This window comes from Eschrichtius robustus, chromosome 12 (assembly GCF_028021215.1).
Source record: "Eschrichtius robustus isolate mEscRob2 chromosome 12, mEscRob2.pri, whole genome shotgun sequence".
Taxonomy (NCBI): Eukaryota; Metazoa; Chordata; class Mammalia; order Artiodactyla; family Eschrichtiidae; genus Eschrichtius; species Eschrichtius robustus.
In genome coordinates this window covers 31,892,134-31,903,596 of record NC_090835.1, presented here as the reverse complement: position 1 = coordinate 31,903,596, position 11,463 = coordinate 31,892,134, and the positions used below count along the sequence as shown (strand labels likewise).

The window sequence follows — 11,463 nt, the reverse complement described above, 5'->3', positions numbered from 1 at the left end:
TGATTCTGTAAGTACTTTTAGCCTTAGTACATAAGTTTAATAGGTTATGTTTTTTCATTAAATCAGTTAATAACATTTTTGTCTTTCCATTATGAAGTTTGCTGGATCCATGGGTAAATTGAAGTGTACTTTGAATATGCAAGTAGCTTCAATTTTTATATAATTAAAAAACTGTTTTCTAAGTAAGGGGTCATTGAAAAATGACACTCTGACATTTGTTGGACTTTTCCAACTGGCCTCCTGTGGGAGGTTCTGGATATCTTACCCATTATATATATTTCACCTTTCCTATAAGAAAAATTACATTTTGTTGGCCAGAAGAGCCTTTTTCCATTTTCCTTGCTAGTAAATAGTTGACATAAATTTGTTAAGTATACAAAGGTTGTTATATCGTCACATGTGAAGTATTCTTTTCATCTTTTGCCTTCTGTTCTTTGTCATTACTTCTAATTGGGATATGAATAACGGACTTTGCATTAACAAGGGGGACCTGTGATAGGACAATAAAATCTGGAGTTGGAGATTACCATTCTGGATTGTATCCTGTCAACATAGGTAACGTTATGAAGTACATTTTCTAAAATCTACTGCTTTTATGGCTCCATGTTAGAATTCATGGAATCTATGGAAGAAGGAGGAAAATAACAGCTTTTATTTTATTGAATAGCAAAGGAAATCAAAAAAAAAAAAAAAAAAAAAAGAAAGAAAAAGAACCTGTTCTCCTTGTAAAAGGACACAATTACCAAGGCTTTCACTGGAATGTAATGTTTGAGAGAAACGTACATAGCCTCATATGACCAGACAGCTTCAAGGAACTGTATGGAAAAATCAAGCTGTTATTTTGCTTACAAGGTTCTAGCAAAGCAATCTTACAGAAATACTTATATGGCCAATCACTGTTCTTGCTGCATGTATATAAATAATCAGGCCAAGTTTAATACAAACAAATTTAGTTTTACTGTGATTATCTGTAGTAAAAAAAATGGGAGTAATTATAGAGAGAAAAATTAAGTTTTTACCTTTGTAGATATTAGATTTTAGTGCTGTTAATTGTCACACCTCTATACTGGACTCCCCTGGCCTAAGGTATTGCCTGTGGTCTTGCTGACTGTTCATAATACCACTTTTGGGAAACATAAACTCACTCCACATGAGATAATCATGGGCAGACCAATGTCTATTGGTATACAACCTTCTGCTGATCCTCTGTAGTCCCATGCTAGTATGATCAGCTACTGTAAGTCTTTAATATCTTATTTTCAAGCCTATTACCAACAGGTTAAAGAAGCTTTCCCATATTCCAATTTAGGGAAACCTTGTTGGTCAGAGTCTGGAGCCTGGTGACTGGATATTCTGGAGGCATTATCAGAAAAAAAACACCCTCAAGCCCCACTGGAAGGAAACTTACCAAGTGCTTCTGGCCACTTGCACTGCTGCAAAACTAGAAGGCAATAAGCCTTGTATACATATATCATAGCTAAAGGAGGCTCCAACTGACATCTGGTCCTGTACAAACACTGGAGACCTCCAAATCAAGTTGACAAGGATGAGAAGTAGTGGACATCGATGCAGACTTCCATCCAAGACACCAGATCAAGACTTCCCATTTCAGCTAAACACAAAATCTTTTCTTCTCTTTCCTTTATTCTGGCACTGACTTGGAAAGATAATGTCATCAGCCATATGTTCCAGGCCATTGCTAAGGAAGGTAATCTCTAGAATTTAGAACAACTTTTTATTGCAAGCTAGGAAAAAAATCTAACCGACCCCGGCCTTAAATGGGCAAATGCAACAATTCTTGCAGATGAATCCATTAACAATGCCACCTTAGTGGACAGGATTTATTTTTTGGTGGTTATCATTCTCCTTGGGCATATGAATGCCTAGATGGCTGGTGCACAGCTGGGCAATGCTTCCTAAGTTACCTAACTGTGACCCTAACTGTTCTCGAAAGGGCCTACCAGGAGGCATTTATGATTCAGGATTTGCTTCCCTTGGCAGGTCCCTACTTCCCTGGTTAGGAATAAATACAAATGAGGCTATGATCAGGAACCTTTCCTTAACTCTTGAAAGTACAGCAGGATCCACTGCTAAGCAATAGCCTCCCAGCAAAGATCCTTGGACTTTCTGGGGGGGTTGAAATTCAGTTACATATTAAGCAAGCCACTTGGCTTAAGAAGATGACTCTGAATGGGGTCTTTGATTGGTTTGGGTCTTGGAGACCATAGCTTCAAAGTCCGCTCCAAACACTGGAAATTATCCTGCTTATTATAATCATAGTAATCCCTCTGGTGCTTTGTATCCTCTCAAAAGCTTTAAATGCGTGTTTGCAGCCACTAACCACCATGCAAATGATCACCCTAAGACTAGAACAACAGAAAAGAAGCAAAGAGAGTAACCAATTTAAGGATTATGAACCATGACCTGTGAATGTCACAGGGCTTAAGGAAAAATATCATGACCTATGGATGCAGAGAGTGACCTATGGCAGCTGAGAGTGGCACTAATGCCTTAATTTTTTATCACATCTCATTTATGCTGAGAGTTTGATCAGAAGGGAGGAATCGTTAAAGAAGAAGCAGATCCAAAATGGAGTCATTTGCTTCCCCTTACCCACTACAGCAAACCAGGACTTAATTGCTGTTCCAGCTCCTCCCAGAAATGACCTTTTGTTTAACAATGGTTAAAGAAATTATTAGGTAGCATGAAGCTGAAATGTCTAAGACTGCTATGTACCATAACAACATCAACATCATTTTTTATTTCAGAAAACCATCTTCCCCTTACCCATATCTCCATCTATCCTGACTGTATAAATATTTCAAATGTCTCATAATTACTCACATATCTCCCATGCTACAAAACAGAAATGAATTTACTCAAAAAAAATTTTCCTCCAAATATTAGATTTACTGACTCATGTCTTCATGGTAAATGATGGTTGATAGTGAAACAATCATCTAACATTAAATTCAAATATCTGTATGGTTCTCAAATTTTAACATGCATCAGGATTCCTTAGAGGGATTGTTAAAACCAGATTGCTGGGACTCTCACTTCTACTCAAGATAAAGTAACAAAGACCAGATTTACCCCCTCACCTAAAATAATTTTTTAAAAAACAGACAAAATTTATTAAACAATGGTTTTCAAGACCCTGGACACCAGGCAATGAAAAACAATGATTCCTGAAAGACAAAACAAATGCAGTAAGGCTTGAATCTGAGACTGCCCCTGCTTACTGCCTTGAGAGTGTTTCCAGGCCATAGCACAGAAAGGGGAACAGAGGGGTAGGCTGGTGAACTCCTTGAGCTGAAAGTCTGAGAAAACCAAACTTTAGGGCAGAATGCCAGGCAGGAGAGAGCAAAGAAAGAAAAATACCTTGTATAGAAAGAGATCTACAGAAGATTCCCCTAGAATATTCAGCAGAGTACCGTTAAGTACATGCATGTGCAGAAACGACCGAAAAGCCAAAGACTCATCAAAGGATTAAAGAGAACAGTGCCTGTTCCCATCAGCAAGACTGAAAAAACTCATAATTCATGGGTTAGTGAGTAGGATACTCAAGAAGGTCTCCCCTCAGTAGTGAAGAATAATTAGTTCTACACTGAGCACTACTTCGAACCTATCTAACAAGTCATAAAACACCTAAAAGGACCAAATTGTTTGCAAATAGCTTAACTGCACCCTAGAACAAAGCTCAAGAAATTTTTAAGAATACAAAAATATCCAACGTCTAACAAGGTAAAATTCTGGCATCTAACCTAAGATTATTATTTTTTTAATATTTATTTATTTTATTTTATTATTTATTTTCTTTATTTTTTTGGCTGCATCAGGTCTTAGCTGCAGCACTCAGGATCTTCGTTGAGGCACGTGGGAGTTTTTCGTTGCAGCACATGGATTTCTCTCTAGTTGCAGCACGTGGGCTCCAGAGTGCGTGGGTTCTGTAGTTTGCAGCATGCAGGCTCTCTCGTTGAGGCACGTGAGCTCAGTAGTTGTGGCGCGTGAGGGCTTAGTTGCCCTGTGGCATGTGGGATCTTAGTTTCCTGACCAGGGACTGAACCTGCGTCCCCTGCATTGGAAGGCGGATTCTTTACCACTGGACCACCGGGGAAGTCCCTAACCTAAGATTATTGAGTATACAAAGAAGCAGGAACATGTGACCCATAATAATGAGGTAGTCCATCAAAATGAACTCAGAACTGACAGAGACGTTATCTTAAATAAGTACAGGACTTCCCTGGTGGTGCAGTGGTTAAGAATCCGTCTCCCAGTGCAGGGGACACGGGTTCGAGCCCTGGTCCGGGAAGATCCCACATGTCATGGAGCAACTAAGCCTGTGTGCCACAACTACTGAGCCTGCACTCTAGAGCCCACGAGCCACAACTACTGAAGCCCGCGCGCCTAGAGCCCGTGCTCTGCAACAAGAGAAGCCACCGCAATGAGAAGCCCGCACACCACAACGAAGAGTAGTCCCCGCTCACTGCAACTAGAGAAAGCTTGCGCACAGCAACGAAGACCCAATGCAGCCAAACATAAATAAATTAAAAAAAAAAAGTACAGACATGAAAGACAAAAGAAAGACATAAATCAAGCTTCTAGAAATAAAACCTACCATGTCTGAGATGAAAAATACACTAGATAGTTAACAGCAGATTAGACAATACAAAAGAGAAGACTAACTTAAAGGCATAGCAATACAAAAGTATCCAAAATGAAATACACACAGAGGAGTAAAACAAAAACATGAAAAGCATCAGTGAGCTGTAGGACAACGTCAAGCAGCCTAATACGAGAGTAACTGATGTCCCTGAAAGAAGGGAAGGGGGTCAGAAAAAATACTTGAAGAAATAATGACCAAGTTTTCCAAATTTGATTACAACTATAAAACCACATATTCAAGAAGCTCAACTGACCCCGTACAAGAAACCTGAATAAAACTACATCATGGGCTTCCCTGGTGGCGCAGTGGTTGAGAATCTGCCTGCCAATGCAGAGGACACAGGTTCAAGCCCTGGTCTGGGAAGATCCCACATGCCGCGGAGCAACTGGGCCCGTGAGCCACAACTACTGAGCCTGCGTGTCTGGAGCCTGTGCTCCGAAACAAGAGAGGCCACAACAGTGAGAGGCCCACGCAACGCAATGAAGAGTGGCCCCCGCTCGCCACAACTAGAGAAAGCCCTCACACAGAAACGAAGACCCAACACAGCCAAAAATAAAAATTAAAAAAAAAAACTACATCAAAGCCTATCATTATCAAATAACTCAAAACCAGTGACAAAGAGAAAATCTTAAAAGTAGCAAGAGAAAAAGAGACTTATCAGCTACATAGGAACAAAGATAAAGATGACATATTTCTCACTGGAAATAATCCAAGCAGGAAGACAGTGGAGCAGCATTTTAAAATACTAGAAGGAAAAAAGAACAGCTTAGAAATCTATATGCAGCAAAAAACATCATTTAAAAAGAAGGTAAAATAAAGATATTTCCAGACATACAAAAGTTGAAAGAATTCATCAACAGCAAACCTGCACTACAAAAACGTTAAAGGAAGTTCTTCAGGCAGAAGGATAATTATACCATAAAGAGCTACACAAAGGAATAAAGAGCACCAGAAAAGGTTAAGTATAAGAGTATACATGTAAGAATTTGTTTTCTTACTATTTAAAACTTAAAAAAAAAATAATGAACTATTTAAACAAAACTAACAATAATGTATTGTGGTATTTATAACTTATGTAAAAGTAAAATCCATGAACAGTAATATTACAAAGGTTGGAAGGAGCCAAACAGAAGTACACTATTCTAATATTCTATACATCAAGTGGCATAATATCACTTGAGGGGGAACTGATAAGTTACAAATGTGTGCTGTAAATCTTAAAGCAACTACACTAAAATAATAAAACAAAGAGTTATACTTAATAATCCCACAAAGGAGATAAAACGAGATCATAAATATTCCATTAATTCAAAAGAAGTCAGAAAAAAAGGAAAAGGGGAACAAGAGCAGATAATACAAACAGAAAACAAATAGCAAGATAATAGATTCAAATGTTTTTTTTGTAACCATAGCAATAATCACAGTAATTGTAAATGATATACCAATTAAAAGGCAAATTTTGTGAAATTGGATAAAAAAGCAAGAACTAGGGAATTCCCTGGCAGTCTAGTGTTTAGGACTTGACACTTTCACTGCAGTGGGCCCAGGTTTGATCCCTGGTCAGGGAACTATAAGACACCACAAGGCGTTCAGTGTGGCCATAAAAAAAAAAAAAAAAAAGCAAGACTATGTCACCTACAGAAGTATTTTATTTTATTTTGTTGAAGAGCTGGCTCTTTGTAAAAAATATTTATTTATTTATTTATTTTGGCTGCACTGGGTCTTAGTTGTGGCAAGCAGACTCCTTAGTTGAGGCATGCAGGCTTCTTTTTTTTAACTTTTATTTTTTTATAAATTTATTTTCTTTCTTTCTTTTTGGTTGCATTGGGCCTTCATTGCTGCGTGCAGGCTTTCTCTAGTTGCAGTGAGCGGGGGCTACTCTTCGTTGCGCTGCGTGGGCTTCTTATTGTGGTGGTCTCTCCTGTTACAGAGCACGGGCTCTAGGCATGTAGGCTTCAGTAGTTGTGGCATGCGGGCTCAGTAGTTGTGGCTTGTGGGCTCTAGAGTGCAGGCTCAGTAGTTGTGGCACATGGGCTTAGGTGCTCCACGGCATGTGGGATCCTCCTGGACCAGGGCTCGAACCCGTGTCCCCTGCATTGGCGGGCAGATTACCAACCACTGTGCCACCAGGGAAGCCCCCATGTGGACTTCTTAGTTGCGGCAGGCGGACTCTTAGTTGCAGCATGTGGACTTCTTAGTTGTGGCATGTGAACTCTTAGTTGTGGCATGTATGCGGGATCTAGTTCCCTGACCAGGGATCGAACCTGGGCCCTCTGCATTGGGAGTGCAGAGTCTTACTCCCTGGACCACCAGGGAAGACCCTACAAAAGTATTTCAAATGTAAAAGTATGGAAAAGATATATCATGCTAACAGTAGTCATAAGAAACCTGGAATTCTATTAATATCAGACTAGATTTCTGAGCAAAGTATACACAAATCTACAATTATGGTCAAGAGATTTCAATAGCCCTCTCTTAATAACTGACAGAACAAGAAGGCAGAAAATCAGCAAGGACGTGAACAACACTATCAACAAACTTGACCTAACTGTCATTTATATAACACTCTACCCAACAACAGCAAAATACACATTGTTCTCAAGTGTACCCAGAACATTTACAAAGATAAACCATATTCTGGACCATAAAATGAATCTTAAAAATTTAAAAGGACTCAGATCATACCAAGTATGTTCTCAGACCACATTAAATGAAATTTGAAATCAAGAACAAAAAGATTTTTAGAAAATCTATAAATATTTAAAAAGGAAATAACACTTCTAAATAACCCATGGATCAAAGAAATCCTAAAGGAAATTATAAGGTATTTTGAACCGAATGAACATAAATATAGAACATATCAGAATTTATGGGATGCCACTAAAGCAGTACTTAGGGGAAATTGTATAGCACTAAAAACCTCTATTAGAGAAGAGAAAAGGTCTCAGATCAATGACCTCAGCTTCTATCTACCTTGGGAAACAAAAAAAAAAGAAGACCAAATTAAAACCAAAGTAAGCAGAAGAAAGGAAAGACAAAAGTAAGAATCAATGAAATGGAAAACAGAAAAACAGAAAATCAATATAACCAAAATCTGGTTCTTTAAGAAGAGGAATAAAATTCATAAACCTCCAGTATCAGGAATGAGAAAAGTTACATCACTATAGTTTCTACAGATAATAAAAGAATAACAAGGGGATATTATGAACAATTTTATTCCCTTAAATGCCACCACTTAGAGGAAACGGACAGTTCTTGAAAAACACAAAATACCAAAGCTCACTCAAGAAGAAATAGATAACCTTAACAGCCTTGTATCTTTTTAAAAGTTGAAAATGTAAACACCTTCCCACCAACCATCATTTAAGGAAGAAATAACACCATTGTGACACAAAGTCTTCCAACTCACTCCATGAGGCCTGATACCAAAACCAGACAGTCATTACAAAAAGACTACAACCCAACACTGCTCATGAACACAGATGCAAAAATTCTAAACAAAAATTTAGCAAATCAAATCCAAAACTATATTAAAAGGATAACATATCAAGGCTAAGTGGGGTTTAATCCCAGGAATACAGTTGGTTTAACATTCAAAAGTTGATCAGTGTTAACAAACCAATCATATTCACAAAATGAAAACAAAACAAAACCATATAATCATCTTGATAGATTCAGAAAAAGCATTTAAGGGCTTCCCTGGTGGCGCAGTTGTTGAGAGTCTGCCTGCCAATGCAGGGGACACGGGTTCGAGCCCTGGTCTGGGAAGATCCCACATGCCGCGGAGCAACAAAGCCCGTGAGCCACAACTACTGAGCCTGCGCGTCTGGAGCCTGTGCTCCGCAACGAGAGGCCGCGACAGTGAGAGGCCCGCGCACCGCGATGAAGAGTGGCCCCCGCTCACCGCAACTAGAGAAAGCCCGCGCACAGAAACAAAGACCCAACACAGCCAAAAATAAATAAATTAATTAATTAATTAAAAAAAGAAAAAGAAAAAGAAAAAGCATTTAACAAAATCCAGAGTCCATTCCTGATAAAAACTCAGCAAACTAGGAATAGAAGAGGACTTCATAAACTTGATAAAGGACATCTACAAAAAACCTACAGCTAATATCAGACCTAATGATAAAAGTCTGAATGCTTTCCTTTAAGATCAGGAATAAGACAGATGTCTAGTCTCATATATGTTATTCAACATTCCATTGGAGGTTCCAGCCAGTGAAATCAGGCAAGAAAAATAAAAGTCATCCATATTGGAAAGGAGAAGTAAAACAGTCTTTATTCATAGATGGCATGATCTTCTATGTAAAAAAATATGATGGAATATGCCAAAAAAAAGTTACTAGATCTAATAAATGAGTTTAGTAAGGTAGTGGGATACAACATCAATATATAAAAATCAACTATATATTAGAATTTTGAACTGGACTTTTTAATGAAAATTGAAAACTGAATTTTATAAAGTGATACCATTTACAACAATATCAAACATATGATAGGAATATGGGTACATCTGACAGAAGATGTGAAAGATATGTACCTTGAAAACTATAAAATACTGCTAAGAAATTAGAGAAGACATAAATAAATGGAGAGATATATTTTGTTCATAGATCAGAGACAATATTAAGATGTCACTTCTCCCCCAATTTACAATCCCAATCACCAGCAGTAATTTGTGTAGAAATTCATAAATTTCTGCTTCTTCAAAAGACCTGTTTCATGAAAATGAAAAAAGGCATTAATTTTGGAGAAAAATTTTGTAGACCGTATATCTGAAAAAGAATTTGCATCAAGAATATATAGAGAGCTTCCCTGGTGGTGCAGTGGTTAAGAATCTGCCTGCCAATGCAGGGGACACGGGTTCGAACTCTGGTCTGGGAAGATCCCACATGTTGTGGAGCAACTAAGCCCGTGCGCCACAACTACTGAGCCTGCACTCTAGAGCCCTTGAGCCACAACTACTGAGCCCATGTGCCACAACTACTGAAGCCTGTGCGCCTAGAGCCCGTGCTCCACAACAGGAGAAACCACTGCAATGAGAAGCCCACGCACTGCAACGAAGAGTAGCCCCCGCTCACCGCAACTAGAGAAAGCCTGCACACAGCAACGAAGACCCAATGCAGCCAAAAAATAAATAAATTTATTTAAAAAAAGAAAAAAGAATATATAGAGAACTCTCAAAATTCAACCAGTAGAATTTAAACAACTCAGTCTTTAAAAAGAGCAAAGATTTTAACAGACAGTTTACCAAAGAACATATACAGATGACTAATGGAAAGCACATGGAAAGATGTTCAACATAACAGGTCATTTGGGAAATGCAACTTACAATCCCAGTGAGACAACAATACAAGCATATTAGAACGGCTAAATTTAAAAAGGCTGGGCAAGGAATTCTCTGGTGGTCCAGTGGTTAGGGCTCCATGCTTCCACTGCAGGGGGCACAGGTTTGATCCCTGGTCGGGGAACTAAGATCCTGCAAACTACACGGCATGGCAAAAAAAAAAAAAAGGCTGCGCATACCAAGTGTTGAGTAGGATGTGCAGAAACTGAAACTCTCATACACAGTTGGTGGAAACAAATTAGTACAACCACTCTGAAAAACAGTTTGGCAATTTCTTAAAAAGTGAAACATTCACCTACCATATGATTCAGCTATCACACGCACTATCACTCCTAGTATTTACCCAAGATAAAAGGATATATATGTCCATACAAAGACTTGTACATGAGTGTTCATAGCACATTTGTAATAGACAAAAACTAAAAATGACCCAAACGTCCATCAACAGGTGATTGGATAAGAAATTTGTGTTATAGCCATATAATGGAATACCACTGGGCAATAAAAAGAATCAACTATTTAAACATGCAGTATGAACGAATCTCAAAATCATCATGCTGAGTGAAACAAGTCAGATCACTCTCTGCACTGGGAGCCACTTTCCTGCCACAGCCCCTTACTCCCCTCCCTGGTGAGGAGTACCTCTGAGCTGCTGGGCCGACCACTGTCTGCAGTAGTGATGAAACAAACTGCAGAAGCTGACAGATGAGAGCCTCAGCAGCTTGGCAGCCTCAGGGTTCTTGACCTCCCCTTTCCCTAGGCATAGCTTCCAAACCAGTGCCATTTAAGGGACACTGACACAGCAGCCACGTTCACTGGGGCTGGGGCTGCCACAGCTGGGGTGGCTGGGATTGGCACTGTGTTTGGGAGCCTCATCCTTGGTTATGCCGGGAACTCTCCTCTGACGCAACAGCTCTCCTCCTATGCCATTCTGGGCTTTGCCCTCTTGGAGGCCATGGGACTCTTTTCCCTGATGGTAGTCTTTTCCATTCTCTTTGCCATGTTAAGGAGCCCTCTCTAACTCCCATAGTTCTTTCTACCGTGTCTAATTGGCCCTGTATGTTCCTTTTCCTACACATCCCCAGGCAGCCTGGGGAAAGTGGTTGGCTCAGGGTTCGACAGAGGGAAGACAAATAAATACTATGTTAAGATGTTAAAAAAGAAAAGAAAAAAGCCAGATCAAAAAAAGAAGTACGTACTGTGTGTAAAACCTAGAAAATACAAACTAATCTACAGTGACAGAGCACAGATCAGTGGCTGTTTGGAAAGGGGAGGCAGGATGGAGTGCAAAGTAACATAAGAAGATTTTGGGGGGTGACAAGACATGTTCCTATCTTGACTGTGCTGATGGCTCTATGGGTGTATTCAAATGTCCAAACTTATCAAACTGTACACTTTGTGTTCAGTTTATTGTATGTCAATTACACCTCAGTAAAGCTGTTTTTTAAAA

At 39.2% G+C, this 11,463-nt stretch overlaps 1 pseudogene; it reads left to right on the top strand.

The window, feature by feature from the left end:
* The first annotated feature begins 10,438 nt into the window (after window positions 1–10,438).
* On the top strand, window positions 10,439–11,034 carry LOC137774006 (ATP synthase F(0) complex subunit C2, mitochondrial pseudogene; annotated as a pseudogene).
* The last annotated feature ends 429 nt before the right edge of the window (window positions 11,035–11,463 follow it).